Source organism: Scyliorhinus torazame, chromosome 31, assembly GCF_047496885.1.
Source record: "Scyliorhinus torazame isolate Kashiwa2021f chromosome 31, sScyTor2.1, whole genome shotgun sequence".
In the NCBI taxonomy this organism is placed as follows: Eukaryota; Metazoa; Chordata; class Chondrichthyes; order Carcharhiniformes; family Scyliorhinidae; genus Scyliorhinus; species Scyliorhinus torazame.
This window is the reverse complement of record NC_092737.1, coordinates 26,881,322-26,906,038: the sequence shown is the minus strand read 5'-3', so window position 1 is coordinate 26,906,038 and position 24,717 is coordinate 26,881,322. Positions and strand designations below refer to the sequence as shown.

The 24,717-nt window shown below is 51.1% G+C and overlaps 34 non-coding genes across 34 annotated transcripts; all 34 read right to left on the bottom strand.

The window, feature by feature from the left end:
* Positions 1-808: 808 nt before the first annotated feature.
* On the bottom strand, positions 809-880 carry trnaq-uug (transfer RNA glutamine (anticodon UUG)). Its single transcript has one exon. It is a non-coding gene; the product is annotated as a tRNA-Gln (tRNA).
* A 337-nt stretch (positions 881-1,217) lies between these two features.
* trnaq-cug (transfer RNA glutamine (anticodon CUG)) lies at positions 1,218-1,289 on the bottom strand. The gene has a single exon. It is a non-coding gene; the product is annotated as a tRNA-Gln (tRNA).
* Positions 1,290-2,256: 967 nt separating this feature from the next.
* Positions 2,257-2,328, bottom strand: trnaq-uug (transfer RNA glutamine (anticodon UUG)). Its single transcript has one exon. It is a non-coding gene; the product is annotated as a tRNA-Gln (tRNA).
* Positions 2,329-2,668: 340 nt separating this feature from the next.
* trnaq-cug (transfer RNA glutamine (anticodon CUG)) lies at positions 2,669-2,740 on the bottom strand. Its single transcript has one exon. It is a non-coding gene; the product is annotated as a tRNA-Gln (tRNA).
* A 968-nt stretch (positions 2,741-3,708) lies between these two features.
* On the bottom strand, positions 3,709-3,780 carry trnaq-uug (transfer RNA glutamine (anticodon UUG)). Its single transcript has one exon. It is a non-coding gene; the product is annotated as a tRNA-Gln (tRNA).
* Positions 3,781-4,117: 337 nt separating this feature from the next.
* trnaq-cug (transfer RNA glutamine (anticodon CUG)) lies at positions 4,118-4,189 on the bottom strand. Its single transcript has one exon. It is a non-coding gene; the product is annotated as a tRNA-Gln (tRNA).
* A 956-nt stretch (positions 4,190-5,145) lies between these two features.
* On the bottom strand, positions 5,146-5,217 carry trnaq-uug (transfer RNA glutamine (anticodon UUG)). The gene has a single exon. It is a non-coding gene; the product is annotated as a tRNA-Gln (tRNA).
* A 337-nt stretch (positions 5,218-5,554) lies between these two features.
* Positions 5,555-5,626, bottom strand: trnaq-cug (transfer RNA glutamine (anticodon CUG)). The gene has a single exon. It is a non-coding gene; the product is annotated as a tRNA-Gln (tRNA).
* Positions 5,627-6,603: 977 nt separating this feature from the next.
* On the bottom strand, positions 6,604-6,675 carry trnaq-uug (transfer RNA glutamine (anticodon UUG)). The gene has a single exon. It is a non-coding gene; the product is annotated as a tRNA-Gln (tRNA).
* A 337-nt stretch (positions 6,676-7,012) lies between these two features.
* On the bottom strand, positions 7,013-7,084 carry trnaq-cug (transfer RNA glutamine (anticodon CUG)). The gene has a single exon. It is a non-coding gene; the product is annotated as a tRNA-Gln (tRNA).
* A 968-nt stretch (positions 7,085-8,052) lies between these two features.
* Positions 8,053-8,124, bottom strand: trnaq-uug (transfer RNA glutamine (anticodon UUG)). Its single transcript has one exon. It is a non-coding gene; the product is annotated as a tRNA-Gln (tRNA).
* A 338-nt stretch (positions 8,125-8,462) lies between these two features.
* trnaq-cug (transfer RNA glutamine (anticodon CUG)) lies at positions 8,463-8,534 on the bottom strand. Its single transcript has one exon. It is a non-coding gene; the product is annotated as a tRNA-Gln (tRNA).
* A 977-nt stretch (positions 8,535-9,511) lies between these two features.
* trnaq-uug (transfer RNA glutamine (anticodon UUG)) lies at positions 9,512-9,583 on the bottom strand. The gene has a single exon. It is a non-coding gene; the product is annotated as a tRNA-Gln (tRNA).
* Positions 9,584-9,920: 337 nt separating this feature from the next.
* trnaq-cug (transfer RNA glutamine (anticodon CUG)) lies at positions 9,921-9,992 on the bottom strand. Its single transcript has one exon. It is a non-coding gene; the product is annotated as a tRNA-Gln (tRNA).
* A 967-nt stretch (positions 9,993-10,959) lies between these two features.
* trnaq-uug (transfer RNA glutamine (anticodon UUG)) lies at positions 10,960-11,031 on the bottom strand. The gene has a single exon. It is a non-coding gene; the product is annotated as a tRNA-Gln (tRNA).
* A 340-nt stretch (positions 11,032-11,371) lies between these two features.
* trnaq-cug (transfer RNA glutamine (anticodon CUG)) lies at positions 11,372-11,443 on the bottom strand. The gene has a single exon. It is a non-coding gene; the product is annotated as a tRNA-Gln (tRNA).
* A 968-nt stretch (positions 11,444-12,411) lies between these two features.
* Positions 12,412-12,483, bottom strand: trnaq-uug (transfer RNA glutamine (anticodon UUG)). The gene has a single exon. It is a non-coding gene; the product is annotated as a tRNA-Gln (tRNA).
* Positions 12,484-12,820: 337 nt separating this feature from the next.
* trnaq-cug (transfer RNA glutamine (anticodon CUG)) lies at positions 12,821-12,892 on the bottom strand. Its single transcript has one exon. It is a non-coding gene; the product is annotated as a tRNA-Gln (tRNA).
* Positions 12,893-13,848: 956 nt separating this feature from the next.
* On the bottom strand, positions 13,849-13,920 carry trnaq-uug (transfer RNA glutamine (anticodon UUG)). The gene has a single exon. It is a non-coding gene; the product is annotated as a tRNA-Gln (tRNA).
* Positions 13,921-14,257: 337 nt separating this feature from the next.
* trnaq-cug (transfer RNA glutamine (anticodon CUG)) lies at positions 14,258-14,329 on the bottom strand. Its single transcript has one exon. It is a non-coding gene; the product is annotated as a tRNA-Gln (tRNA).
* Positions 14,330-15,301: 972 nt separating this feature from the next.
* On the bottom strand, positions 15,302-15,373 carry trnaq-uug (transfer RNA glutamine (anticodon UUG)). The gene has a single exon. It is a non-coding gene; the product is annotated as a tRNA-Gln (tRNA).
* A 340-nt stretch (positions 15,374-15,713) lies between these two features.
* On the bottom strand, positions 15,714-15,785 carry trnaq-cug (transfer RNA glutamine (anticodon CUG)). The gene has a single exon. It is a non-coding gene; the product is annotated as a tRNA-Gln (tRNA).
* A 967-nt stretch (positions 15,786-16,752) lies between these two features.
* On the bottom strand, positions 16,753-16,824 carry trnaq-uug (transfer RNA glutamine (anticodon UUG)). The gene has a single exon. It is a non-coding gene; the product is annotated as a tRNA-Gln (tRNA).
* Positions 16,825-17,164: 340 nt separating this feature from the next.
* trnaq-cug (transfer RNA glutamine (anticodon CUG)) lies at positions 17,165-17,236 on the bottom strand. Its single transcript has one exon. It is a non-coding gene; the product is annotated as a tRNA-Gln (tRNA).
* A 968-nt stretch (positions 17,237-18,204) lies between these two features.
* On the bottom strand, positions 18,205-18,276 carry trnaq-uug (transfer RNA glutamine (anticodon UUG)). Its single transcript has one exon. It is a non-coding gene; the product is annotated as a tRNA-Gln (tRNA).
* A 337-nt stretch (positions 18,277-18,613) lies between these two features.
* trnaq-cug (transfer RNA glutamine (anticodon CUG)) lies at positions 18,614-18,685 on the bottom strand. The gene has a single exon. It is a non-coding gene; the product is annotated as a tRNA-Gln (tRNA).
* A 956-nt stretch (positions 18,686-19,641) lies between these two features.
* trnaq-uug (transfer RNA glutamine (anticodon UUG)) lies at positions 19,642-19,713 on the bottom strand. Its single transcript has one exon. It is a non-coding gene; the product is annotated as a tRNA-Gln (tRNA).
* A 337-nt stretch (positions 19,714-20,050) lies between these two features.
* On the bottom strand, positions 20,051-20,122 carry trnaq-cug (transfer RNA glutamine (anticodon CUG)). The gene has a single exon. It is a non-coding gene; the product is annotated as a tRNA-Gln (tRNA).
* Positions 20,123-21,094: 972 nt separating this feature from the next.
* trnaq-uug (transfer RNA glutamine (anticodon UUG)) lies at positions 21,095-21,166 on the bottom strand. The gene has a single exon. It is a non-coding gene; the product is annotated as a tRNA-Gln (tRNA).
* A 341-nt stretch (positions 21,167-21,507) lies between these two features.
* Positions 21,508-21,579, bottom strand: trnaq-cug (transfer RNA glutamine (anticodon CUG)). Its single transcript has one exon. It is a non-coding gene; the product is annotated as a tRNA-Gln (tRNA).
* A 977-nt stretch (positions 21,580-22,556) lies between these two features.
* trnaq-uug (transfer RNA glutamine (anticodon UUG)) lies at positions 22,557-22,628 on the bottom strand. The gene has a single exon. It is a non-coding gene; the product is annotated as a tRNA-Gln (tRNA).
* Positions 22,629-22,969: 341 nt separating this feature from the next.
* On the bottom strand, positions 22,970-23,041 carry trnaq-cug (transfer RNA glutamine (anticodon CUG)). The gene has a single exon. It is a non-coding gene; the product is annotated as a tRNA-Gln (tRNA).
* A 968-nt stretch (positions 23,042-24,009) lies between these two features.
* On the bottom strand, positions 24,010-24,081 carry trnaq-uug (transfer RNA glutamine (anticodon UUG)). The gene has a single exon. It is a non-coding gene; the product is annotated as a tRNA-Gln (tRNA).
* A 338-nt stretch (positions 24,082-24,419) lies between these two features.
* trnaq-cug (transfer RNA glutamine (anticodon CUG)) lies at positions 24,420-24,491 on the bottom strand. Its single transcript has one exon. It is a non-coding gene; the product is annotated as a tRNA-Gln (tRNA).
* Positions 24,492-24,717: the final 226 nt, after the last annotated feature.

The window sequence follows — 24,717 nt, the reverse complement described above, 5'->3', positions numbered from 1 at the left end:
TCACCCCCCAAGCCACAGCGGGGGATATTGGGACAAGTCATCACGTTTCACAGGGGTCAGTGTCCCGTTTTGCTGAGGGCTCAGAGCAGCGTCGCTGAATCATGTCAGGCTCAGCTGTGAGAGCCAGCGAGAATACTGCACGCAAAAGTTGCACAGTGACTGCAGCGAATGGGAGCAATGGGCAAGCAAGATAATTTGTGAGGTGCTGCCGTACTGCAAATTGCACAATGTGTGTGGCTGACTGACCCTCGAGAATGCGCGCACGTCTTTCCCATGAGCAGAACGGCAAGCACTTGAAAATTTAATTCCGACGTTCAGCCTTGGCTGGATTATTACCTCAAGCGTAACTCCACCTCTGTCACTCAGCCTCCGACTAGGTTTGGCAAATGAAAGCGGTGCAGACAAGCTGCCGCTCCCAGCACCGTTGAAGGCGTTTCCCCCGAATATTGCAATGCTCCCTCGGCATCAGTGTACAAACATTGCAAAGGGATTCACGCACGACGCTTGGCATAGAAGGAAAAGTTATTAGTGGTCGTGTTGAAGAAGACAATTGAAGTGATGTGTGCATCACCTGCTGAGTTTTGAGCAGAGTGGCAAGTTCACAGGCACCCACAGCGCCGCGCAGAAAAGGCAGCAACCAAGCAGCAAATGTCCCGGCCGGTGTTACCGCATCAACCCGAGCGGACGATCGCTCAAGAAGACAGCAAGCTGGAAGGCAGAAAAGGCCTGTGGCCAGTAGCCCCGCCTGCATTGGGGTCTTTTACTCAGCAGTCCCCGAATTGAACAAGAAGTGGGACAAGCAGAGTACTGGCTCCACCGAGATTTGAACTCGGATCGCTGGATTCAAAGTCCAGAGTGCTCACCGTTACACCATGGAACCGACAGCTATCTGCCTCGGAGGCAGCAGTCTTTTGTCCACACACAGGCACGCACACACACCAGCTTACTTGCACAAAGGTTCTCTGACTGCACACGAATAGTAGTTGCTGTTTGTCAGGAGAACTGGTGCCACCTTTCAACACAGGAGTTGAAGAGCAGGGCCCACAGGATGGCAAAATGCTGCTTGTGCAGGCAGCCGGCAACAGAGGCTGAGCAATGTGAATTGCAGTGGCCGTTGAGGCGGCTGAGAAATGATCCAGTCAATTGCTCCTGGTGGCAAATGTAAAAGAAGTGCTCTCTCGCTCACACACACAAATCATTGGCTTTGGCAAGAGGAAAGGTTCCACCGAGATTTGAACTCGGATCACTGGATTCAGAGTCCAGAGTGCTCACCATTACACCATGGAACCCCAGTCATAGGGACTGTCTGCAAATTGTCACTCAAACAAGTTTACCTCTTTCGTTAAATGTGCAAGAATAGCGTGTGCGACAACAGAATCTGATGATGTGCAAACATTGTTCTGCAAAGGTGTGACAGGAAACCTCCCTCAAAGATGACACCCAATCTTTTCACCCCCCAAGCCACAGCGGGGGATATTGTGACAATTCATCACGTTTCACAGGGGTCAGTGTCCCGTTTTGCTGAGGGCTCAGAGCAGCGTCGCCGAATCGTGTCAGGCTCAGCTGTGAGAGCCAGCGAGAATACTGCACGCAAAAGTTGCACAGTGACTGCAGCGAATGGGAGCAATGGACAAGCAAGATAATTTGTGAGGTGCTGCCGTACTGCAAATTGCACAATGTGTGTGGCTGACTGACCCTCGAGAATGCGCGCACGTCTTTCCCATGAGCAGAACGGCAAGCACTTGAAAATTTAATTCCGACGTTCAGCCTTGGCTGGATTATTACCTCAAGCGTAACTCCACCTCTGTCACTCACCTCCGACTAGGTTTGGCAAATGAAAGCGGTGCAGACAAGCTGCCGCTCCCAGCACCGTTGAAGCCGTTTCCCCCGAATATTGCAAAGCTCCCTCGGCATCAGTGTACAAACATTGCAAAGGGATTCACGCACGACGCTTGGCATAGAAGGAAAAGTTAATAGTGGTCGTGTTGAAGAAGACAATTGAAGTGATGTGTGCCTCACCTGCTGAGTTTTGGGCAGAGTGGCAAATTCACAGGCACCCACAGCGCCGCGCAGAAAAGACAGCAACCAAGCAGCAAATGTCCCGGCTGGTGTTACCGCATCAACCCGAGCGGACGATCGCTCAAGAAGACAGCAAGCTGGAAGGCAGAAAAGGCCTGTGGCCAGTAGCCCCGCCTGCATTGGGGTCTTTTACTCAGCTGTCCCCGAATTGAACAAGAAGTGGGACAAACAGAGTACTGGCTCCACCGAGATTTGAACTCGGATTGCTGGATTCAAAGTCCAGAGTGCTCACCGTTACACCATGGAACCGACAGTGATCTGCCTCCGAGTCCGAAGCAGTATTTTGTCCACACACAGGCACGCACACACACCAGCTTACTTGCACAAAGGTTCTCTGACTGCACACGAATAGTAGTTGCTGTTTGTCAGGAGAACTGGTGCCTCCTTTCAACACAGGAGTTGAAGAGCAGGGCCCACAGGATGGCAAAATGCTGCTTGTGCAGGCAGCCGGCAACAGAGGCTGAGCAATGTGAATTGCAGTGGCCGTTGAGGCGGCTGAGAAATGATCCAGTCAATTTGCTCCTGGTGGCAAATGTTGAAGAAGTGCTCTCTCTCTCGCACACACTAATCATTGGCTTTGCAAGACAAAAGGTTCCACCGAGATTTGAACTCGGATCGCTGGATTCAGAGTCCAGAGTGCTCACCATTACACCATGGAACCCCAGTCATAGGGACTGTCTGCAAATTGTCACTCAAACAAGATTACCTCTTTCGTTAAATGTGCAAGAATAGCGTGTGCGACAACAGAATCTGATGATGTGCAAACATTGTTCTGCAAAGGTGTGACAGGAAACCTCCCTCAAAGATGACACCCAATCTTTTCACCCCCCAAGCCACAGCGGAGGATATTGTGACAATTCATCACGTTTCACAGGGGTCAGTGTCCCGTTTTGCTGAGGGCTCAGAGCAGCGTTGCCGAATCATGTCAGGCTCAGCTGTGAGAGCCAGCGAGAATACTGCACGCAAAAGTTGCACAGTGACTGCAGCGAATGGGAGCAATGGGCAAGCAGGATAATTTGTGAGGTGCTGCCATACTGAAAATTGCACAATGTGTGTGTCTGACTGACCCTCGAGAATGCGCGCACGTCTTTCCCATGAGCAGAACGGCAAGCACTTGAAAATTTAATTCCGACGTTCAGCCTTGGCTGGATTATTACCTCAAGCGTAACTCCACCTCTGTCACTCAGCCTCCGACTAGGTTTGGCAAATGAAAGCGGTGCAGACAAGCTGCCGTTCCGAGCACCGTTGAAGCCGTTTCCCCCGAATATTGCAATGCTCCCTCGGCATCAGTGTACAAACATTGCAAAAGGATTCACGCACGACGCTTGGCATAGAAGGAAAAGTTAATAGTGGTCGTGTTGAAGAAGACAATTCAAGTGATGTGTGCCTCACCTGCTGAGTTTTGAGCAGAGTGGCAAGTTCACAGGCACCCACAGCGCCGCGCAGAAAAGGCAGCAACCAAGCAGCAAATGTCCCGGCTGGTGTTACCGCATCAACCCGAGCGGACGATCGCTCAAGAAGACAGCAAGCTGGAAGGCAGAAAAGGCCTGTGGCCAGTAGCCCCGCCTGCATTGGGGTCTTTTACTCAGCAGTCCCCGAATTGAACAAGAAGCGGGACAAGCAGAGTACTGGCTCCACCGAGATTTGAACTCGGATCACTGGATTCAAAGTCCAGAGTGCTCACCGTTACACCATGGAACCGACAGTGATCTGCCTCTGAGGCAGCAGTCTTTTGTCCACACACAGGCACGCACACACACCAGCTTGCTTGCACAAAGGTTCTCTGACTGCACACGAATAGCAGTTGCTGTTTGTCAGGAGAACTGGTGCCTCCTTTCAACACAGGAGTTGAAGAGCAGGGCCCACAGGATGGCAAAATGCTGCTTGTGCAGGCAGCCGGCAACAGAGGCTGAGCAATGTGAATTGCAGTGGCCGTTGAGGCGGCTGAGAAATGATCCAGTCAATTTGCTCCTGGTGGCAAATGTTAAAGAAGTGCTCTCTCTCTCGCACACACTAATCATTGGCTTTGCAAGACAAAAGGTTCCACCGAGATTTGAACTCGGATCGCTGGATTCAGAGTCCAGAGTGCTCACCATTACACCATGGAACCCCAGTCATAGGGACTGTCTGCAAATTGTCACTCAAACAAGATTACCTCTTTTGTTAAATGTGCAAGAATAGCGTGTGCGACAACAGAATCTGATGATGTGCAAACATTGTTCTGCAAAGGTGTGACAGGATACCTCCCTCAAAGATGACACCCAATCTTTTCACCCCCCAAGCCACAGCGGAGGATATTGTGACAATTCATCACGTTTCACAGGGGTCAGTGTCCCGTTTTGCTGAGGGCTCAGAGCAGCGTCGCCGAATCATGTCAGGCTCAGCTGTGAGAGCCAGCGAGAATACTGCACGCAAAAGTTGCACAGTGACTGCAGCGAATGGGAGCAATGGACAAGCAAGATAATTTGTGAGGTGCTGCCGTACTGCAAATTGCACAATGTGTGTGTCTGACTGACCCTCGAGAATGCGCGCACGTCTTTCCCATGAGCAGAACGGCAAGCACTTGAAAATTTAATTCCGACGTTCAGCCTTGGCTGGATTATTACCTCAAGCGTAACTCCACCTCTGTCACTCAGCCTCCGACTAGGTTTGGCAAATGAAAGCGGTGCAGACAAGCTGCCGCTCCCAGCACCGTTGAAGCCGTTTCCCCCGAATATTGCAATGCTCCCTCGGCATCAGTGTACAAACATTGCAAAAGGATTCACGCACGACGCTTGGCATAGAAGGAAAAGTTAATAGTGGTCGTGTTGAAGAAGACAATTGCCTCACCTGCTGAGTTTTGAGCAGAGTGGCAAGTTCACAGGCACCCACAGCGCCGCGCAGAAAAGGCAGCAACCAAGCAGCAAATGTCCCGGCTGGTGTTACCGCATCAACCCGAGCGGACGATCGCTCAAGAAGACAGCAAGCTGGAAGGCAGAAAAGGCCTGTGGCCAGTAGCCCCGCCTGCATTGGGGTCTTTTACTCAGCAGTCCCCGAATTGAACAAGAAGTGGGACAAGCAGAGTACTGACTCCACCGAGATTTGAACTCAGATCGCTGGATTCAAAGTCCAGAGTGCTCACCGTTACACCATGGAACCGACAGCGATCTGCCTCTGAGGCAGCAGTCTTTTGTCCACACACAGGCACGCACACACACCAGCTTGCTTGCACAAAGGTTCTCTGACTGCACACGAATAGCAGTTGCTGTTTGTCAGGAGAACTGGTGCCACCTTTCAACACAGGAGTTGAAGAGCAGGGCCCACAGGATGGCAAAATGCTGCTTGTGCAGGCAGCCGGCAACAGAGGCTGAGCAATGTGAATTGCAGTGGCCGTTGAGGCGGCTGAGAAATGATCCAGTCAATTTGCTCCTGGTGGCAAATGTTAAAGAAGTGCTCTCTCTCTCGCACACACTAATCATTGGCTTTGCAAGACAAAAGGTTCCACCGAGATTTGAACTCGGATCGCTGGATTCAGAGTCCAGAGTGCTCACCATTACACCATGGAACCCCAGTCATAGGGACTGTCTGCAAATTGTCACTCAAACAAGATTACCTCTTTTGTTAAATGTGCAAGAATAGCATGTGCGACAACAGAATCTGATGATGTGCAAACATTGTTCTGCAAAGATGTGACAGGTCAACTCCCTCAAAGATGACACCCAATCTTTTCACCCCCCAAGCCACAGCGGGGGATATTGGGACAAGTCATCACGTTTCACAGGGGTCAGTGTCCCGTTTTGCTGAGGGCTCAGAGCAGTGTCGCTGAATCGTGTCAGGCTCAGCTGTGAGAGCCAGCGAGAATACTGCTCGCAAAAGTTTCACAGTGGCTCCGGCGAATGGGAGCAATGGGCAAGCAAGATAATTTGTGAGGTGCTGCCGTACTGCAAATTGCACAATGTGTGTGGCTGACTGACCCTCGAGAATGCGCGCACATCTTTCCCATGAGCAGAATGGCAAGCACTTGAATATTTAATTCCGGCGTTCAGCCTTGGCTGGATTATTACCTCAAGCGTAACTCCACCTCTGTCACTCAGCCTCCGACTAGGTTTGGCTGCTGTGCAAATGAAAGCGGTGCAGACAAGCTGCCGCTCCCAGCACCGTTGAAGCCGTTTCCCCCGAGTATTGCAATGCTGCCTCGGCATCAGTGTACAAACATTGCAAAGGGATTCACGCACGACGCTTGGCATGGAAGGAAAAGTTAAAAGTGGTCGTGTTGAAGAAGACGATTGAAGTAATGTGTGCCTCACCTGCTGAGTTTTGGGCAGAGTGGCAAGTTCACAGGCACCCACAGCGCCGCGCAGAAAATGACAGCGACCACGCAGCAAATGTCCCGGCTGGTGTTACCGCATCAACCCGAGCGGACGATCGCTCAAGAAGACAGCAAGCTGGAAGGCAGAAAAGGCCTGTTGCCAGTAGCCCCGCCTGCATTGGCGTCTTTTACTCAGCTGTCCCCGAATTGAACAAGAAGTGGGACAAGCAGAGTACTGGCTCCACCGAGATTTGAACTCGGATCACTGGATTCAAAGTCCAGAGTGCTCACCGTTACACCATGGAACCGACAGTGATCTGCCTCTGAGGCAGCAGTCTTTTGTCCACACACAGGCACGCACACACACCAGCTTGCTTGCACAAAGGTTCTCTGACTGCACACGAATAGCAGTTGCTGTTTGTCAGGAGAACTGGTGCCTCCTTTCAACACAGGAGTTGAAGAGCAGGGCCCACAGGATGGCAAAATGCTGCTTGTGCAGGCAGCCGGCAACAGAGGCTGAGCAATGTGAATTGCAGTGGCCGTTGAGGCGGCTGAGAAATGATCCAGTCAATTTGCTCCTGGTGGCAAATGTTAAAGAAGTGCTCTCTCTCTCGCACACACTAATCATTGGCTTTGCAAGACAAAAGGTTCCACCGAGATTTGAACTCGGATCGCTGGATTCAGAGTCCAGAGTGCTCACCATTACACCATGGAACCCCAGTCATAGGGACTGTCTGCAAATTGTCACTCAAACAAGATTACCTCTTTTGTTAAATGTGCAAGAATAGCGTGTGCGACAACAGAATCTGATGATGTGCAAACATTGTTCTGCAAAGGTGTGACAGGATACCTCCCTCAAAGATGACACCCAATCTTTTCACCCCCCAAGCCACAGCGGAGGATATTGTGACAATTCATCACGTTTCACAGGGGTCAGTGTCCCGTTTTGCTGAGGGCTCAGAGCAGCGTCGCCGAATCATGTCAGGCTCAGCTGTGAGAGCCAGCGAGAATACTGCACGCAAAAGTTGCACAGTGACTGCAGCGAATGGGAGCAATGGACAAGCAAGATAATTTGTGAGGTGCTGCCGTACTGCAAATTGCACAATGTGTGTGTCTGACTGACCCTCGAGAATGCGCGCACGTCTTTCCCATGAGCAGAACGGCAAGCACTTGAAAATTTAATTCCGACGTTCAGCCTTGGCTGGATTATTACCTCAAGCGTAACTCCACCTCTGTCACTCAGCCTCCGACTAGGTTTGGCAAATGAAAGCGGTGCAGACAAGCTGCCGCTCCCAGCACCGTTGAAGCCGTTTCCCCCGAATATTGCAATGCTCCCTCGGCATCAGTGTACAAACATTGCAAAAGGATTCACGCACGACGCTTGGCATAGAAGGAAAAGTTAATAGTGGTCGTGTTGAAGAAGACAATTGAAGTGATGTGTGCCTCACCTGCTGAGTTTTGAGCAGAGTGGCAAGTTCACAGGCACCCACAGCGCCGCGCAGAAAAGGCAGCAACCAAGCAGCAAATGTCCCGGCTGGTGTTACCGCATCAACCCGAGCGGACGATCGCTCAAGAAGACAGCAAGCTGGAAGGCAGAAAAGGCCTGTGGCCAGTAGCCCCGCCTGCATTGGGGTCTTTTACTCAGCAGTCCCCGAATTGAACAAGAAGCGGGACAAGAAGAGTACTGGCTCCACCGAGATTTGAACTCGGATCGCTGGATTCAAAGTCCAGAGTGCTCACCGTTACACCATGGAACCGACAGTGATCTGCCTCTGAGGCAGCAGTCTTTTGTCCACACACAGGCACGCACACACACCAGCTTGCTTGCACAAAGGTTCTCTGACTGCACACGAATAGCAGTTGCTGTTTGTCAGGAGAACTGGTGCCTCCTTTCAACACAGGAGTTGAAGAGCAGGGCCCACAGGATGGCAAAATGCTGCTTGTGCAGGCAGCCGGCTACAGAGGCTGAGCAATGTGAATTGCAGTGGCCGTTGAGGCGGCTGAGAAATGATCCAGTCAATTTGCTCCTGGTGGCAAATGTAAAAGAAGTGCTCTCTCTCTCACACACACAAATCATTGGCTTTGGCAAGAGGAAAGGTTCCACCGAGATTTGAACTCGGATCACTGGATTCAGAGTCCAGAGTGCTCACCATTACACCATGGAACCCCAGCCATAAGCACGGTCTGCAAATTGTCACTCAAACAAGTTTACCTCTTTCGTTAAATGTGCAAGAACAACGTATGCGACAACAGAATCTGATGATGTGCAAACATTGTTCTGCAAAGATGTGACAGGTCAACTCCCTCAAAGATGACACCCAATCTTTTCACCTCCCAAGCCACAGTGGAGGATATTGGGACAATTCATCCCGTTTCACAGGGGTCAGTGTCCCGTTTTGCTGAGGGCTCAGAGCAGCATCACTGAATCATGTCAGGCTCAGCTGTGAGAGCCAGCGAGAATACTGCTCGCAAAAATTTCACAGTGGCTCCGGCGAATGGGAGCAATGGGCAAGCAAGATAATTTGTGAGGTGCTGCCGTACTGCAAATTGCACAATGTGTGTGGCTGACTGACCCTCGAGAATGCGCGCACATCTTTCCCATGAGCAGAATGGCAAGCACTTGAATATTTAATTCCGGCGTTCAGCCTTGGCTGGATTATTACCTCAAGCGTAACTCCACCTCTGTCACTCAGCCTCCGACTAGGTTTGGCTGCTGTGCAAATGAAAGCGGTGCAGACAAGCTGCCGCTCCCAGCACCGTTGAAGCCGTTTCCCCCGAGTATTGCAATGCTGCCTCGGCATCAGTGTACAAACATTGCAAAGGGATTCACGCACGACGCTTGGCATGGAAGGAAAAGTTAAAAGTGGTCGTGTTGAAGAAGACGATTGAAGTAATGTGTGCCTCACCTGCTGAGTTTTGGGCAGAGTGGCAAGTTCACAGGCACCCACAGCGCCGCGCAGAAAATGACAGCGACCACGCAGCAAATGTCCCGGCTGGTGTTACCGCATCAACCCGAGCGGACGATCGCTCAAGAAGACAGCAAGCTGGAAGGCAGAAAAGGCCTGTTGCCAGTAGCCCCGCCTGCATTGGCGTCTTTTACTCAGCTGTCCCCGAATTGAACAAGAAGTGGGACAAGCAGAGTACTGGCTCCACCGAGATTTGAACTCGGATCGCTGGATTCAAAGTCCAGAGTGCTCACCGTTACACCATGGAACCGACAGCTATCTGCCTCGGAGGCAGCAGTCTTTTGTCCACACACAGGCACGCACACACACCAGCTTACTTGCACAAAGGTTCTCTGACTGCACACGAATAGTAGTTGCTGTTTGTCAGGAGAACTGGTGCCACCTTTCAACACAGGAGTTGAAGAGCAGGGCCCACAGGATGGCAAAATGCTGCTTGTGCAGGCAGCCGGCAACAGAGGCTGAGCAATGTGAATTGCAGTGGCCGTTGAGGCGGCTGAGAAATGATCCAGTCAATTGCTCCTGGTGGCAAATGTAAAAGAAGTGCTCTCTCGCTCACACACACAAATCATTGGCTTTGGCAAGAGGAAAGGTTCCACCGAGATTTGAACTCGGATCACTGGATTCAGAGTCCAGAGTGCTCACCATTACACCATGGAACCCCAGTCATAGGGACTGTCTGCAAATTGTCACTCAAACAAGTTTACCTCTTTCGTTAAATGTGCAAGAATAGCGTGTGCGACAACAGAATCTGATGATGTGCAAACATTGTTCTGCAAAGGTGTGACAGGAAACCTCCCTCAAAGATGACACCCAATCTTTTCACCCCCCAAGCCACAGCGGGGGATATTGTGACAATTCATCACGTTTCACAGGGGTCAGTGTCCCGTTTTGCTGAGGGCTCAGAGCAGCGTCGCCGAATCGTGTCAGGCTCAGCTGTGAGAGCCAGCGAGAATACTGCACGCAAAAGTTGCACAGTGACTGCAGCGAATGGGAGCAATGGACAAGCAAGATAATTTGTGAGGTGCTGCCGTACTGCAAATTGCACAATGTGTGTGGCTGACTGACCCTCGAGAATGCGCGCACGTCTTTCCCATGAGCAGAACGGCAAGCACTTGAAAATTTAATTCCGACGTTCAGCCTTGGCTGGATTATTACCTCAAGCGTAACTCCACCTCTGTCACTCACCTCCGACTAGGTTTGGCAAATGAAAGCGGTGCAGACAAGCTGCCGCTCCCAGCACCGTTGAAGCCGTTTCCCCCGAATATTGCAAAGCTCCCTCGGCATCAGTGTACAAACATTGCAAAGGGATTCACGCACGACGCTTGGCATAGAAGGAAAAGTTAATAGTGGTCGTGTTGAAGAAGACAATTGAAGTGATGTGTGCCTCACCTGCTGAGTTTTGGGCAGAGTGGCAAATTCACAGGCACCCACAGCGCCGCGCAGAAAAGACAGCAACCAAGCAGCAAATGTCCCGGCTGGTGTTACCGCATCAACCCGAGCGGACGATCGCTCAAGAAGACAGCAAGCTGGAAGGCAGAAAAGGCCTGTGGCCAGTAGCCCCGCCTGCATTGGGGTCTTTTACTCAGCTGTCCCCGAATTGAACAAGAAGTGGGACAAACAGAGTACTGGCTCCACCGAGATTTGAACTCGGATTGCTGGATTCAAAGTCCAGAGTGCTCACCGTTACACCATGGAACCGACAGTGATCTGCCTCCGAGTCCGAAGCAGTATTTTGTCCACACACAGGCACGCACACACACCAGCTTACTTGCACAAAGGTTCTCTGACTGCACACGAATAGTAGTTGCTGTTTGTCAGGAGAACTGGTGCCTCCTTTCAACACAGGAGTTGAAGAGCAGGGCCCACAGGATGGCAAAATGCTGCTTGTGCAGGCAGCCGGCAACAGAGGCTGAGCAATGTGAATTGCAGTGGCCGTTGAGGCGGCTGAGAAATGATCCAGTCAATTTGCTCCTGGTGGCAAATGTTGAAGAAGTGCTCTCTCTCTCGCACACACTAATCATTGGCTTTGCAAGACAAAAGGTTCCACCGAGATTTGAACTCGGATCGCTGGATTCAGAGTCCAGAGTGCTCACCATTACACCATGGAACCCCAGTCATAGGGACTGTCTGCAAATTGTCACTCAAACAAGATTACCTCTTTCGTTAAATGTGCAAGAATAGCGTGTGCGACAACAGAATCTGATGATGTGCAAACATTGTTCTGCAAAGGTGTGACAGGAAACCTCCCTCAAAGATGACACCCAATCTTTTCACCCCCCAAGCCACAGCGGAGGATATTGTGACAATTCATCACGTTTCACAGGGGTCAGTGTCCCGTTTTGCTGAGGGCTCAGAGCAGCGTTGCCGAATCATGTCAGGCTCAGCTGTGAGAGCCAGCGAGAATACTGCACGCAAAAGTTGCACAGTGACTGCAGCGAATGGGAGCAATGGGCAAGCAGGATAATTTGTGAGGTGCTGCCATACTGAAAATTGCACAATGTGTGTGTCTGACTGACCCTCGAGAATGCGCGCACGTCTTTCCCATGAGCAGAACGGCAAGCACTTGAAAATTTAATTCCGACGTTCAGCCTTGGCTGGATTATTACCTCAAGCGTAACTCCACCTCTGTCACTCAGCCTCCGACTAGGTTTGGCAAATGAAAGCGGTGCAGACAAGCTGCCGTTCCGAGCACCGTTGAAGCCGTTTCCCCCGAATATTGCAATGCTCCCTCGGCATCAGTGTACAAACATTGCAAAAGGATTCACGCACGACGCTTGGCATAGAAGGAAAAGTTAATAGTGGTCGTGTTGAAGAAGACAATTCAAGTGATGTGTGCCTCACCTGCTGAGTTTTGAGCAGAGTGGCAAGTTCACAGGCACCCACAGCGCCGCGCAGAAAAGGCAGCAACCAAGCAGCAAATGTCCCGGCTGGTGTTACCGCATCAACCCGAGCGGACGATCGCTCAAGAAGACAGCAAGCTGGAAGGCAGAAAAGGCCTGTGGCCAGTAGCCCCGCCTGCATTGGGGTCTTTTACTCAGCAGTCCCCGAATTGAACAAGAAGCGGGACAAGCAGAGCACTGGCTCCACCGAGATTTGAACTCGGATCACTGGATTCAAAGTCCAGAGTGCTCACCGTTACACCATGGAACCGACAGTGATCTGCCTCTGAGGCAGCAGTCTTTTGTCCACACACAGGCACGCACACACACCAGCTTGCTTGCACAAAGGTTCTCTGACTGCACACGAATAGCAGTTGCTGTTTGTCAGGAGAACTGGTGCCTCCTTTCAACACAGGAGTTGAAGAGCAGGGCCCACAGGATGGCAAAATGCTGCTTGTGCAGGCAGCCGGCAACAGAGGCTGAGCAATGTGAATTGCAGTGGCCGTTGAGGCGGCTGAGAAATGATCCAGTCAATTTGCTCCTGGTGGCAAATGTTAAAGAAGTGCTCTCTCTCTCGCACACACTAATCATTGGCTTTGCAAGACAAAAGGTTCCACCGAGATTTGAACTCGGATCGCTGGATTCAGAGTCCAGAGTGCTCACCATTACACCATGGAACCCCAGTCATAGGGACTGTCTGCAAATTGTCACTCAAACAAGATTACCTCTTTTGTTAAATGTGCAAGAATAGCGTGTGCGACAACAGAATCTGATGATGTGCAAACATTGTTCTGCAAAGGTGTGACAGGATACCTCCCTCAAAGATGACACCCAATCTTTTCACCCCCCAAGCCACAGCGGAGGATATTGTGACAATTCATCACGTTTCACAGGGGTCAGTGTCCCGTTTTGCTGAGGGCTCAGAGCAGCGTCGCCGAATCATGTCAGGCTCAGCTGTGAGAGCCAGCGAGAATACTGCACGCAAAAGTTGCACAGTGACTGCAGCGAATGGGAGCAATGGACAAGCAAGATAATTTGTGAGGTGCTGCCGTACTGCAAATTGCACAATGTGTGTGTCTGACTGACCCTCGAGAATGCGCGCACGTCTTTCCCATGAGCAGAACGGCAAGCACTTGAAAATTTAATTCCGACGTTCAGCCTTGGCTGGATTATTACCTCAAGCGTAACTCCACCTCTGTCACTCAGCCTCCGACTAGGTTTGGCAAATGAAAGCGGTGCAGACAAGCTGCCGCTCCCAGCACCGTTGAAGCCGTTTCCCCCGAATATTGCAATGCTCCCTCGGCATCAGTGTACAAACATTGCAAAAGGATTCACGCACGACGCTTGGCATAGAAGGAAAAGTTAATAGTGGTCGTGTTGAAGAAGACAATTGCCTCACCTGCTGAGTTTTGAGCAGAGTGGCAAGTTCACAGGCACCCACAGCGCCGCGCAGAAAAGGCAGCAACCAAGCAGCAAATGTCCCGGCTGGTGTTACCGCATCAACCCGAGCGGACGATCGCTCAAGAAGACAGCAAGCTGGAAGGCAGAAAAGGCCTGTGGCCAGTAGCCCCGCCTGCATTGGGGTCTTTTACTCAGCAGTCCCCGAATTGAACAAGAAGTTGGACAAGCAGAGTACTGGCTCCACCGAGATTTGAACTCGGATCGCTGGATTCAAAGTCCAGTGTGCTCACCGTTACACCATGGAACCAACAGTGATCTGCTTCTGAGGCAGCAGTCTTTTGTCCACACACAGGCACGCACACACACCAGCTTGCTTGCACAAAGGTTCTCTGACTGCACACGAATAGTAGTTGCTGTTTGTCAGGTGAACTGGTGCCACCTTTCAACACAGGAGTTGAAGAGCAGGGCCCACAGGATGGCAAAATGCTGCTTGTGCAGGCAGCCGGCAACAGAGGCTGAGCAATGTGAATTGCAGTGGCCGTTGAGGCGGCTGAGAAATGATCCAGTCAATTTGCTCCTGGTGGCAAATGTTAAAGAAGTGCTCTCTCTCTCGCACACTCTAATCATTGGCTTTGCAAGACAAAAGGTTGCACCGAGATTTGAACTCGGATCGCTGGATTCAGAGTCCAGAGTGCTCACCATTACACCATGGAACCCCAGTCATAGGGACTGTCTGCAAATTGTCACTCAAACAAGATTACCTCTTTCGTTAAATGTGCAAGAACAACGTGTGCGACAACAGAATCTGATGATGTGCAAACATTGTTCTGCAAAGGTGTGACAGGAAACCTCCCTCAAAGATGACACCCAATCTTTTCACCCCCCAAGCCACAGCGGAGGATATTGGGACAAGTCATCACGTTTCACAGGGGTCAGTGTCCCGTTTTGCTGAGGGCTCAGAGCAGCGTCGCTGAATCATGTCAGGCTCAGCTGTGAGAGCCAGCGAGAATACTGCACGCAAAAGTTGCACAGTGACTGCAGCGAATGGGAGCCACGGACAAGCAATTTGTGAGGTGCTGCCATACTGAAAATTGCACAATGTGTGTGGCTGACTGACCCTCGAGAATGCGCGCACGTCTTTCCCATGAGCAGAATGGCAAGCACTTGAATATTTAATTCCGGCGTTCAGCCTTGGCTGGATTATTACCTCAAGCGTAACTCCACCTCTGTCACTCAGCCTCCGACTAGGTTTGGCTGCTGTGCAAATGAAAGCGGTGCAGACAAGCTGCCGCTCCCAGCACCGTTGAAGCCGTTTCCCCCGAGTATTGCAATGCTGCCTCGGCATCAGTGTACAAACATTGCAAAGGGATTCACGCACGACGCTTGGCATGCAAGGAAAAGTTAAAAGTGGTCGTGTTGAAGAAGACGATTGAAGTAATGTGTGCCTCACCTGCTGAGTTTTGGGCAGAGTGGCAAGTTGACATGCACCCACAGCGCCGCGCAGAAAATGACAGCGACCACGCAGCAAATGTCCCGGCTGGTGTTACCGCATCAACCCGAGCGGACGATCGCTCAAGAAGACAGCAAGCTGGAAGGCAGAAAAGGCCTGTTGCCAGTAGCCCCGCCTGCATTGGGGTCTTTTACTCAGCTGTCCCCGAATTGAACAAGAAGTGGGACAAGCAGAGTACTGGCTCCATCGAGATTTGAACTCGGATCGCTGGATTCAAAGTCCAGAGTGCTCACCGTTACACCATGGAACCGACTGGATTCTGCATCTGAGTCCGAAGCAGTCTTTTGTCCACACACAGGCACGCACACACACCAGCTTACTTGCACAAAGGTTCTCTGACTGCACACGAATAGTAGTTGCTGTTTGTCAGGAGAACTGGTGCCTCCTTTCAACACAGGAGTTGAAGAGCAGGGCCCACAGGATGGCAAAATGCTGCTTGTGCAGGCAGCCGGCAACAGAGGCTGAGCAATGTGAATTGCAGTGGCCGTTGAGGCGGCTGAGAAATGATCCAGTCAATTGCTCCTGGTGGCAAATGTAAAAGAAGTGCTCTCTCGCTCACACACACAAATCATTGGCTTTGGCAAGAGGAAAGGTTCCACCGAGATTTGAACTCGGATCACTGGATTCAGAGTCCAGAGTGCTCACCATTACACCATGGAACCCCAGTCATAGGGACTGTCTGCAAATTGTCACTCAAACAAGTTTACCTCTTTCGTTAAATGTGCAAGAATAGCGTGTGCGACAACAGAATCTGATGATGTGCAAACATTGTTCTGCAAAGGTGTGACAGGAAACCTCCCTCAAAGATGACACCCAATCTTTTCACCCCCCAAGCCACAGCGGGGGATATTGTGACAATTCATCACGTTTCACAGGGGTCAGTGTCCCGTTTTGCTGAGGGCTCAGAGCAGCGTCGCCGAATCGTGTCAGGCTCAGCTGTGAGAGCCAGCGAGAATACTGCACGCAAAAGTTGCACAGTGACTGCAGCGAATGGGAGCAATGGACAAGCAAGATAATTTGTGAGGTGCTGCCGTACTGCAAATTGCACAATGTGTGTGGCTGACTGACCCTCGAGAATGCGCGCACGTCTTTCCCATGAGCAGAACGGCAAGCACTTGAAAATTTAATTCCGACGTTCAGCCTTGGCTGGATTATTACCTCAAGCGTAACTCCACCTCTGTCACTCACCTCCGACTAGGTTTGGCAAATGAAAGCGGTGCAGACAAGCTGCCGCTCCCAGCACCGTTGAAGCCGTTTCCCCCGAATATTGCAAAGCTCCCTCGGCATCAGTGTACAAACATTGCAAAGGGATTCACGCACGACGCTTGGCATAGAAGGAAAAGTTAATAGTGGTCGTGTTGAAGAAGACAATTGAAGTGATGTGTGCCTCACCTGCTGAGTTTTGGGCAGAGTGGCAAATTCACAGGCACCCACAGCGCCGCGCAGAAAAGACAGCAACCAAGCAGCAAATGTCCCGGCTGGTGTTACCGCATCAACCCGAGCGGACGATCGCTCAAGAAGACAGCAAGCTGGAAGGCAGAAAAGGCCTGTGGCCAGTAGCCCCGCCTGCATTGGGGTCTTTTACTCAGCTGTCCCCGAATTGAACAAGAAGTGGGACAAACAGAGTACTGGCTCCACCGAGATTTGAACTCGGATTGCTGGATTCAAAGTCCAGAGTGCTCACCGTTACACCATGGAACCGACAGTGATCTGCCTCCGAGTCCGAAGCAGTATTTTGTCCACACACAGGCACGCACACACACCAGCTTACTTGCACAAAGGTTCTCTGACTGCACACGAATAGTAGTTGCTGTTTGTCAGGAGAACTGGTGCCTCCTTTCAACACAGGAGTTGAAGAGCAGGGCCCACAGGATGGCAAAATGCTGCTTGTGCAGGCAGCCGGCAACAGAGGCTGAGCAATGTGAATTGCAGTGGCCGTTGAGGCGGCTGAGAAATGATCCAGTCAATTTGCTCCTGGTGGCAAATGTTGAAGAAGTGCTCTCTCTCTCGCACACACTAATCATTGGCTTTGCAAGACAAAAGGTTCCACCGAGATTTGAACTCGGATCGCTGGATTCAGAGTCCAGAGTGCTCACCATTACACCATGGAACCCCAGTCATAGGGACTGTCTGCAAATTGTCACTCAAACAAGATTACCTCTTTCGTTAAATGTGCAAGAATAGCGTGTGCGACAACAGAATCTGATGATGTGCAAACATTGTTCTGCAAAGGTGTGACAGGAAACCTCCCTCAAAGATGACACCCAATCTTTTCACCCCCCAAGCCACAGCGGAGGATATTGTGACAATTCATCACGTTTCACAGGGGTCAGTGTCCCGTTTTGCTGAGGGCTCAGAGCAGCGTTGCCGAATCATGTCAGGCTCAGCTGTGAGAGCCAGCGAGAATACTGCACGCAAAAGTTGCACAGTGACTGCAGCGAATGGGAGCAATGGGCAAGCAGGATAATTTGTGAGGTGCTGCCATACTGAAAATTGCACAATGTGTGTGTCTGACTGACCCTCGAGAATGCGCGCACGTCTTTCCCATGAGCAGAACGGCAAGCACTTGAAAATTTAATTCCGACGTTCAGCCTTGGCTGGATTATTACCTCAAGCGTAACTCCACCTCTGTCACTCAGCCTCCGACTAGGTTTGGCAAATGAAAGCGGTGCAGACAAGCTGCCGTTCCGAGCACCGTTGAAGCCGTTTCCCCCGAATATTGCAATGCTCCCTCGGCATCAGTGTACAAACATTGCAAAAGGATTCACGCACGACGCTTGGCATAGAAGGAAAAGTTAATAGTGGTCGTGTTGAAGAAGACAATTCAAGTGATGTGTGCCTCACCTGCTGAGTTTTGAGCAGAGTGGCAAGTTCACAGGCACCCACAGCGCCGCGCAGAAAAGGCAGCAACCAAGCAGCAAATGTCCCGGCTGGTGTTACCGCATCAACCCGAGCGGACGATCGCTCAAGAAGACAGCAAGCTGGAAGGCAGAAAAGGCCTGTGGCCAGTAGCCCCGCCTGCATTGGGGTCTTTTACTCAGCAGTCCCCGAATTGAACAAGAAGCGGGACAAGCAGAGCACTGGCTCCACCGAGATTTGAACTCGGATCACTGGATTCAAAGTCCAGAGTGCTCACCGTTACACCATGGAACCGACAGTGATCTGCCTCTGAGGCAGCAGTCTTTTGTCCACACACAGGCACGCACACACACCAGCTTGCTTGCACAAAGGTTCTCTGACTGCACACGAATAGCAGTTGCTGTTTGTCAGGAGAACTGGTGCCTCCTTTCAACACAGGAGTTGAAGAGCAGGGCCCACAGGATGGCAAAATGCTGCTTGTGCAGGCAGCCGGCAACAGAGGCTGAGCAATGTGAATTGCAGTGGCCGTTGAGGCGGCTGAGAAATGATCCAGTCAATTTGCTCCTGGTGGCAAATGTTAAAGAAGTGCTCTCTCTCTCGCACACACTAATCATTGGCTTTGCAAGACAAAAGGTTCCACCGAGATTTGAACTCGGATCGCTGGATTCAGAGTCCAGAGTGCTCACCATTACACCATGGAACCCCAGTCATAGGGACTGTCTGCAAATTGTCACTCAAACAAGATTACCTCTTTTGTTAAATGTGCAAGAATAGCGTGTGCGACAACAGAATCTGATGATGTGCAAACATTGTTCTGCAAAGGTGTGACAGGATACCTCCCTCAAAGATGACACCCAATCTTTTCACCCCCCAAGCCACAGCGGAGGATATTGTGACAATTCATCACGTTTCACAGGGGTCAGTGTCCCGTTTTGCTGAGGGCTCAGAGCAGCGTCGCCGAATCATGTCAGGCTCAGCTGTGAGAGCCAGCGAGAATACTGCACGCAAAAGTTGCACAGTGACTGCAGCGAATGGGAGCAATGGACAAGCAAGATAATTTGTGAGGTGCTGCCGTACTGCAAATTGCACAATGTGTGTGTCTGACTGACCCTCGAGAATGCGCGCACGTCTTTCCCATGAGCAGAACGGCAAGCACTTGAAAATTTAATTCCGACGTTCAGCCTTGGCTGGATTATTACCTCAAGCGTAACTCCACCTCTGTCACTCAGCCTCCGACTAGGTTTGGCAAATGAAAGCGGTGCAGACAAGCTGCCGCTCCCAGCACCGTTGAAGCCGTTTCCCCCGAATATTGCAATGCTCCCTCGGCATCAGTGTACAAACATTGCAAAAGGATTCACGCACGACGCTTGGCATAGAAGGAAAAGTTAATAGTGGTCGTGTTGAAGAAGACAATTGCCTCACCTGCTGAGTTTTGAGCAGAGTGGCAAGTTCACAGGCACCCACAGCGCCGCGCAGAAAAGGCAGCAACCAAGCAGCAAATGTCCCGGCTGGTGTTACCGCATCAACCCGAGCGGACGATCGCTCAAGAAGACAGCAAGCTGGAAGGCAGAAAAGGCCTGTGGCCAGTAGCCCCGCCTGCATTGGGGTCTTTTACTCAGCAGTCCCCGAATTGAACAAGAAGTTGGACAAGCAGAGTACTGGCTCCACCGAGATTTGAACTCGGATCGCTGGATTCAAAGTCCAGTGTGCTCACCGTTACACCATGGAACCAACAGTGATCTGCTTCTGAGGCAGCAGTCTTTTGTCCACACACAGGCACGCACACACACCAGCTTGCTTGCACAAAGGTTCTCTGACTGCACACGAATAGTAGTTGCTGTTTGTCAGGTGAACTGGTGCCACCTTTCAACACAGGAGTTGAAGAGCAGGGCCCACAGGATGGCAAAATGCTGCTTGTGCAGGCAGCCGGCAACAGAGGCTGAGCAATGTGAATTGCAGTGGCCGTTGAGGCGGCTGAGAAATGATCCAGTCAATTTGCTCCTGGTGGCAAATGTTAAAGAAGTGCTCTCTCTCTCGCACACTCTAATCATTGGCTTTGCAAGACAAAAGGTTGCACCGAGATTTGAACTCGGATCGCTGGATTCAGAGTCCAGAGTGCTCACCATTACACCATGGAACCCCAGTCATAGGGACTGTCTGCAAATTGTCACTCAAACAAGATTACCTCTTTCGTTAAATGTGCAAGAACAACGTGTGCGACAACAGAATCTGATGATGTGCAAACATTGTTCTGCAAAGGTGTGACAGGAAACCTCCCTCAAAGATGACACCCAATCTTTTCACCCCCCAAGCCACAGCGGAGGATATTGGGACAAGTCATCACGTTTCACAGGGGTCAGTGTCCCGTTTTGCTGAGGGCTCAGAGCAGCGTCGCTGAATCATGTCAGGCTCAGCTGTGAGAGCCAGCGAGAATACTGCACGCAAAAGTTGCACAGTGACTGCAGCGAATGGGAGCCACGGACAAGCAATTTGTGAGGTGCTGCCATACTGAAAATTGCACAATGTGTGTGGCTGACTGACCCTCGAGAATGCGCGCACGTCTTTCCCATGAGCAGAATGGCAAGCACTTGAATATTTAATTCCGGCGTTCAGCCTTGGCTGGATTATTACCTCAAGCGTAACTCCACCTCTGTCACTCAGCCTCCGACTAGGTTTGGCTGCTGTGCAAATGAAAGCGGTGCAGACAAGCTGCCGCTCCCAGCACCGTTGAAGCCGTTTCCCCCGAGTATTGCAATGCTGCCTCGGCATCAGTGTACAAACATTGCAAAGGGATTCACGCACGACGCTTGGCATGCAAGGAAAAGTTAAAAGTGGTCGTGTTGAAGAAGACGATTGAAGTAATGTGTGCCTCACCTGCTGAGTTTTGGGCAGAGTGGCAAGTTGACATGCACCCACAGCGCCGCGCAGAAAATGACAGCGACCACGCAGCAAATGTCCCGGCTGGTGTTACCGCATCAACCCGAGCGGACGATCGCTCAAGAAGACAGCAAGCTGGAAGGCAGAAAAGGCCTGTTGCCAGTAGCCCCGCCTGCATTGGGGTCTTTTACTCAGCTGTCCCCGAATTGAACAAGAAGTGGGACAAGCAGAGTACTGGCTCCATCGAGATTTGAACTCGGATCGCTGGATTCAAAGTCCAGAGTGCTCACCGTTACACCATGGAACCGACTGGATTCTGCATCTGAGTCCGAAGCAGTCTTTTGTCCACACACAGGCACGCACACACACCAGCTTACTTGCACAAAGGTTCTCTGACTGCACACGAATAGTAGTTGCTGTTTGTCAGGAGAACTGGTGCCTCCTTTCAACACAGGAGTTGAAGAGCAGGGCCCACAGGATGGCAAAATGCTGCTTGTGCAGGCAGCCGGCTACAGAGGCTGAGCAATGTGAATTGCAGTGGCCGTTGAGGCGGCTGAGAAATGATCCAGTCAATTTGCTCCTGGTGGCAAATGTAAAAGAAGTGCTCTCTCTCCCACACACACAAATCATTGGCTTTGGCAATAGGAAAGGTTCCACCGAGATTTGAACTCGGATCACTGGATTCAGAGTCCAGAGTGCTCACCATTACACCATGGAACCCCAGCCATATGCACAGCCTGCAAATTGTCACTCAAACAAGTTTACCTCTTTCGTTAAATGTGCAAGAACAACGTATGCGACAACAGAATCTGATGATGTGCAAACATTGTTCTGCAAAGATGTGACAGGTCAACTCCCTCAAAGATGACACCCAATCTTTTCACCCCCCAAGCCACAGCAGGGGATATTGGGACAATTCATCACGTTTCACAGGGGTCAGTGTCCCGTTTTGCTGAGGGCTCAGAGCAGTGTCGCTGAATCATGTCAGGCTCAGCTGTGAGAGCCAGCGAGAATACTGCATGCAAAAGTTTCACAGTGGCTCCGGCGAATGGGAGCAATGGGCAAGCAAGATAATTTGTGAGGTGCTGCCATACTGAAAATTGCACAATGTGTGTGGCTGACTGACCCTCGAGAATGCGCGCACGTCTTTCCCATGAGCAGAATGGCAAGCACTTGAATATTTAATTCCGGCGTTCAGCCTTGGCTGGATTATTACCTCAAGCGTAACTCCACCTCTGTCACTCAGCCTCCGACTAGGTTTGGCTGCTGTGCAAATGAAAGCGGTGCAGACAAGCTGCCGCTCCCAGCACCGTTGAAGCCGTTTCCCCCGAGTATTGCAATGCTGCCTCGGCATCAGTGTACAAACATTGCAAAGGGATTCACGCACGACGCTTGGCATGGAAGGAAAAGTTAAAAGTGGTCGTGTTGAAGAAGACGATTGAAGTAATGTGTGCCTCACCTGCTGAGTTTTGGGCAGAGTGGCAAGTTCACAGGCACCCACAGCGCCGCGCAGAAAATGACAGCGACCACGCAGCAAATGTCCCGGCTGGTGTTACCGCATCAACCCGAGCGGACGATCGCTCAAGAAGACAGCAAGCTGGAAGGCAGAAAAGGCCTGTTGCCAGTAGCCCCGCCTGCATTGGGGTCTTTTACTCAGCTGCCCCCGAATTGAACAAGAAGTGGGACAAACAGAGTACTGGCCCCACCGAAATTTGAACTCGGATCGCTGGATTCAAAGTCCAGAGTGCTCACCGTTACACCATGGAACCGACTGGACTCTGCGTCCGAGTCCGAAGCAGTATTTTGTCCACACACAAGCACGCATACACACCAGCTTACTTGCACAAAGGTTCTCTGACTGCACACGAATAGTAGTTGCTGTTTGTCAGGAGAACTGGTGCCTCCTTTCAACACAGGAGTTGAAGAGCAGGGCCCACAGGATGGCAAAATGCTGCTTGTGCAGGCAGCCGGCTACAGAGGCTGAGCAATGTGAATTGCAGTGGCCGTTGAGGCGGCTGAGAAATGATCCAGTCAATTTGCTCCTGGTGGCAAATGTAAAAGAAGTGCTCTCTCTCCCACACACACAAATCATTGGCTTTGGCAAGAGGAAAGGTTCCACCGAGATTTGAACTCGGATCACTGGATTCAGAGTCCAGAGTGCTCACCATTACACCATGGAACCCCAGCCATAAGCACAGTCTGCAAATTGTCACTCAAACAAGTTTACCTCTTTCGTTAAATGTGCAAGAACAACGTGTGCGACAACAGAATCTGATGATGTGCAAACATTGTTCTGCAAAGATGTGACAGGTCAACTCCCTCAAAGATGACACCCAATCTTTTCACCCCCCAAGCCACAGCGGGGGATATTGGGACAATTCATCACGTTTCACAGGGGTCAGTGCCCCGTTTTGCTGAGGGCTCAGAGCAGCATCGCTGAATCATGTCAGGCTCAGCTGTGAGAGCCAGCGAGAATACTGCACGCAAAAGTTTCACAGTGGCTCCAGCGAATGGGAGCAATGGGCAAGCAAGATAATTTGTGAGGTGCTGCCATACTGAAAATTGCACAATGTGTGTGGCTGACTGACCCTCGAGAATGCGCGCACGTCTTTCCCATGAGCAGAACGGCAAGCACTTGAAAATTTAATTCCGACGTTCAGCCTTGGCTGGATTATTACCTCAAGCGTAACTCCACCTCTGTCACTCAGCCTCCGACTAGGTTTGGCAAATGAAAGCGGTGCAGACAAGCTGCCGCTCCCAGCACCGTTGAAGCCGTTTCCCCCGAATATTGCAATGCTCCCTCGGCATCAGTGTACAAACATTGCAAAGGGATTCACGCACGACGCTTGGCATAGAAGGAAAAGTTAAAAGTGGTCGTGTTGAAGAAGACAATTGAAGTGATGTGTGCCTCACCTGCTGAGTTTTGAGCAGAGTGGCAAGTTCACAGGCACCCACAGCGCCGCGCAGAAAAGGCAGCAACCAAGCAGCAAATGTCCCGGCTGGTGTTACCGCATCAACCCGAGCGGACGATCGCTGAAGAAGACAGCAAGCTGGAAGGCAGAAAAGGCCTGTGGCCAGTAGCCCCGCCTGCATTGGGGTCTTTTACTCAGCAGTCCCCGAATTGAACAAGAAGTGGGACAAGCAGAGTACTGGCTCCACCGAGATTTAAACTCGGATCGCTGGATTCAAAGTCCAGAGTGCTCACCGTTACACCATGGAACCGACTGGACTCTGCCTCTGAGGCAGCAGTCTTTTGTCCACACACAGGCACGCACACACACAAGCTTGCTTGCACAAAGGTTCTCTGACTGCACACGAATAGCAGTTGCTGTTTGTCAGGAGAACTGGTGCCACCTTTCAACACAGGAGTTGAAGAGCAGGGCCCACAGGATGGCAAAATGCTGCTTGTGCAGGCAGCCGGCTACAGAGGCTGAGCAATGTGAATTGCAGTGGCCGTTGAGGCGGCTGAGAAATGATCCAGTCAATTTGCTCCTGGTGGCAAATGTAAAAGAAGTGCTCTCTCTCTCACACACACAAATCATTGGCTTTGGCAAGACAAAAGGTTCCACCGAGATTTGAACTCAGATCGCTGGATTCAGAGTCCAGAGTGCTCAACATTACACCATGGAACCCCAGTCATAGGCACTGCCTGCAAATTGTCACTCAAACAAGATTACCTCTTTCGTTAAATGTGCAAGAATAGCGTGTGCGACAACAGAATCTGATGATGTGCAAACATTGTTCTGCAAAGGTGTGACAGGAAACCTCCCTCAAAGATGACACCCAATCTTTTCACCCCCCAAGCCACAGCGGAGGATATTGTGACAATTCATCATGTTTCACAGGGGTCAGTGTCCC